Below are 4181 nucleotides of genomic sequence, written 5' to 3' on the forward strand. Positions count from 1 at the left end.
GCAAAGAGGCAAAGTCACGGTTCTCAGGGCGGCTGAGCCAGGAGACTTTGACTTCCCAGTTCAGCGCAACCATTCACCTGCCCTCCTGTGACCTTAGACCTCCCCTTGGGGCTGACACACCTCCCCCTCCCTCCCTTATCCTATTCTGGATTACCTATGGACCTGCTGAGATGGAGGGGCCCCAGCAGCATCATCCCACCAACTACACCTATGGGGGTTCAGATGTTGCTATTGGCGTAGGTTTGGGGCAGGGTGGACAAAGCAGAGGAGGCAGAGAGCTGATGATCAAGCCCCTCCTGCATCCTCTGAGGCAATGGCCAGGAGCCCCATTTTGTGATGTGTGGGGACCCACAACACAACTCTTCACAGGACTTTCTTTGCTCAAAGAGCGGTGTGGCTTTTCTTTCTTTCTTTCTTTCTTTCTTTTTTTTTTTTTTTTTAAATACAAGATTATGGGGTAATTTAAAGGCCCAGGATTTGAAGGGGATTTAAACCAAGCTGGGATCTGGCAGGTGGAGGACACATTTACTATGGGTAAAAAGATGAGCAGGGTGTAAGTGTTGGAAAACACTATAAGCTTCCGTGCCAGACGACCAGTGTTGATGGAGTGATGGAGTTGGGTTTGAACCCAGGGCGGTTGGTGGGTTCAGACCCCTCCCTGCTAGCCTGGCCTTGCTATGGGGCTGACAACAGGCATACAACCTCTGACGGTAAAATGTACCCCAGGACTCTGTGGATTTGAGCTTTGTCTCCTGATGACTGGAGCCATCAAACTAGACGTTTGGCTTTTCTAGGCTTGCACTTCCTCATGGTGCACAAAGAGTCCATCAGGCCAACCTACCCCAAGCAAAGGCTTGCTGCAGGCCCCAGGTGAGGGGGATTTACCTGCTAGTAACAATGTAACAACAATAGAAACAATGTTGGGTGATATCTGGTAAGATGGTATTTGCCTATCCCAACACTAGGGAGGTAGAGGCAGAAAGGTCAGGAGTTCAAGGTTATCCTCTGCTACATAGGAAGTGTGAGGCTAGCCTGGGCTACATAAGACCCTGACTCAAACTCCTCACTCATCAAAAGGAATCCATAGCAAACTGGTATGGTCATTTAGACAGCAATAAGAGGCTTGAGAAAATAAGACTGAAAAGTGGTAGAATGTACCTGAGGATGGACCTTGGGGTCAGCAGGTGCAAAGGTCCTGAGGCAGGCTGGAGGGGTGGCAGTAAAGGCTAGAACTGACAGTGGAGTATGGAGGGTGGTGGATTCTTTCTGCAGGGCCTCTGAGGCTAGGGTGAGGCCAAGAGAGGCTGAGTGGGTGCCCCTGCCAGAGCCTGGCACCCACAGAATCCCTGATAAGTCTGGTGACGAACAAAACAGGCCCCTCAGCCCTGGAGGCTAGGCAAAGTGCAGTAGGTGAAGGAGCAGAGTGGCTGCCTGCCTGCCTGCCTGCCTGCCTGCGTGCCTGGCCCAGGAGAGCTGAGGGATTCGAGCCTGTGACCCAGGGCCTGAAGCCATTCGAGTTGAGCTGTGTGCCAGGCAGGAAAAGGGGCCAGGCTGGCCAGGAGGGACTGGATGTACAAAGGCTGAAAGCCAAGAAAGAGAAGTTCTCTGGGAAGCCATGACTGTGGGACAGAGGGCAGACGCCTGGGGGTGGGGGTGGGGTGGGGTGGGGGGACAACACTCCGTGCTACAGAAGGAAGCTGGGTCTCCTGTGGTCTCAGGACTGGAAGACAGGCTGGATGGAGGTTGAACTTCTACGAGGCATTTTGTTTTTACTTAATTTCCAGAGAATGTGGATCACTAATAAAAGAAAAAAGTCAAAGGCATTCACAGTTTTAATACCCAGAAATAAACCTGTTAACTCTTGCTGTGTGGCCTTAGATATGTTACTTTGCCTCTCTGTGACTCTGATTTATTGCTTAAGTGGGATAATAACTGACTGGCTTCACTGTGGGTAAGGAGGTAGTGAGGACTGAGTCAGTTTCACATGACATATTTCAAATGATCCTGTCCTAGTGCAGGGTGGGACTTAGCCATCGGCCTTGAGCAGTGCAGCAGAGTCCACTATGTCCAGTACATGTGAATTGGGCAAACAAGTGTTTCTTTTCCCTGGCTGTGACAAGAAGATAGCACATTCCTCAGTGTTTTGAAAAGCTTTGACAGGTTAGTTCATGCAGAGACCTCTGGAGATGGCATCTGTTAGCTTCTAGAATGTTCTTTCACAGATTTTCATCCCTCCCCCTTTCGTTGTAGCTAATGTTTGGTGTGCACACCTTCCCCCTTCTCCCTCAGCCATGAGACTGCCCAGGTCTGGAAACAGCTGCCTTGTGGAGAGACTATGTTCTCCCAGCTTCTCTTGCAGCTAGGAATGACCCCCCCCCCCCGAGCTGTGAGCACAAACTGTAGGAGGGGCTTCTGGAAACTTTTCTGCAGGATATCGTCCTTCTTCCTACATTCTGCCTGGAACTCAGAGGTTTCTAGAGCTGCAGAGACCATCTTGAACCCAGAGGCAACACTTCACGCATAGTAGCAAACCCAAAAGACGACGAAGGCATTTGAGTCCCGATGGCAGGCTGCGGCGTCTCACTGGTCCTTGCTGACCTAGCTCTGTGCTTCTTTATGTGAAGAAAAGAAATCCCTGTTCATTGAGACCTTTGCCATTCAGTTTCCTGTTACTGGCAAGCTGAATTCATTTCTGACATATTTGCCCAAATGGCACGGAGCTCACTGGGCCTCTTTGTCACCTGTGTTTCTCGGGGGTGGCCTAGTGCTTCCTTGTCTGGACTGTTCTGCTGACACCGTTCCCCTGAGAGGAGAAAAGGCCTCTGTTAGGTGAGGTGAAAGAATTGATTTAATTCATTTGAATTACAGAAGTCATGTGTGAAGGTGTCTGGTGTCTCCAGCTGGCTCTGGAGTCTCAGCACGCTTCAGGTCAGGCGTGACCCAGGCCTTTGGGCTGGGTAGAAACTTCTCAGCTGGCTTCAGCTGGCTTCAGATCCTGCTTTCCCACCAGAGTCCAGAAAGGGGGCCCAGAGTCGAGAGGTTCAGGCCCTGTTGTGGAACATGTTGTCAATTGTGCAAGGCCCAGATGTCACCTGGAATGACCTCTTTGCCCCAAGCCCCAGCCACCAGCACCTGCTCCCTGGGGATGCCAGGCTGTTAGGGCTGGAAGGCACCTTTGCCAGGCACAAGGGCCAGCCCACTGAGATCGCTGTGGGACAAGTCAGGAGGCCAGGGAGCTGGCCGGTTAAGTTATTATTTTTATAGCTGTCACCAGATCCTTGGCCCAGCCCTACAGCCCTGGCAGGGACAGAGGCAGCCTGGGAGGAGGAGGAATCCTCAGAGGCCTGGTAGCCAGGGCAGGGGCTGTGGAGAATCGAGCACTGGGGTGGGTCAGGGCCTGCTGGGACTGATGCTCAGATGCAACATGTCTTGCCTTCATCCCTGACCCCAGGCATATGCCATGAGGTTCTCACAGGCCATTCTAAGAACTGCATTGTGCCTGGCTTGAGTTCCCTTAGGCCCACTCCAAGGCCATGGATCACTTGTTTTACAGCTTCATCCTGTCTGGTCCATGTGGCCGTCTCCTCGTATGGATTCCTCTTCTTTAACCTACCATCCACACCTGCAGAGGCACTTAGTTGTCCCTGCTGGGGACCTCTAAGGGCCAAGCTAGTGCCCAAGAGTCCCTTCCTAACCTAGGTTATCAGTACTCTGGTTTTGTTGTTACGCCAGTATGCCATGTAGCCCAGGTTACCCCTAAAATGTTGATTTCCTTGCCTTTACTTCTTGAGTGCTGGGATTAGAGGCCTGCACTATGCCGGTTTCATGAGATGTTGGGGACTGAACCCTGGAGCTCGTACATGGTGGATGAGCCACATGCCCCGCCTCTGTATTGTGATTTCTGACAGCAAGAACTGGCTCACCCATTTCTGTGAATTGTATTAAAGGAATCCCATACTGTGATCCCCAAGACCAAATTGACATTTTCCTAAGTGGCAGTGTGTGGCTTATTAGTCCTTTTTATTGCTGAGTGGCCACTCATTTAATAGCTTGGGGACACATCCATCTAGGCTCTTTAGGGATGGCTGAGGTGGACACTGTACAAATAGGTGGTCCAAAGAGTGGACTTCAGGGTCACACCCCTGGGAAACATAGAAAATGAGGGATCTGTCTGAATTCCT

The 4181-nt window shown here is 51.4% G+C and overlaps 1 long non-coding RNA gene across 2 annotated transcripts in view; it reads right to left on the minus strand.

The window, feature by feature from the left end:
* Positions 1-1854: 1854 nt before the first annotated feature.
* The window catches only part of LOC143441514 (uncharacterized), a 7749-nt gene continuing 5422 nt past the window's right edge, over positions 1855-4181 (minus strand). Inside the window, exon 5 of one of the 2 annotated variants that reach the window (XR_013109016.1) lies at positions 1855-2803. This is a non-coding gene — a long non-coding RNA (uncharacterized LOC143441514). The other variant, XR_013109015.1, reaches the window with a different exon arrangement.

The sequence above is a fragment of the Arvicanthis niloticus genome, chromosome 2 (assembly GCF_011762505.2).
Source record: "Arvicanthis niloticus isolate mArvNil1 chromosome 2, mArvNil1.pat.X, whole genome shotgun sequence".
Taxonomy (NCBI): domain Eukaryota; kingdom Metazoa; phylum Chordata; class Mammalia; order Rodentia; family Muridae; genus Arvicanthis; species Arvicanthis niloticus.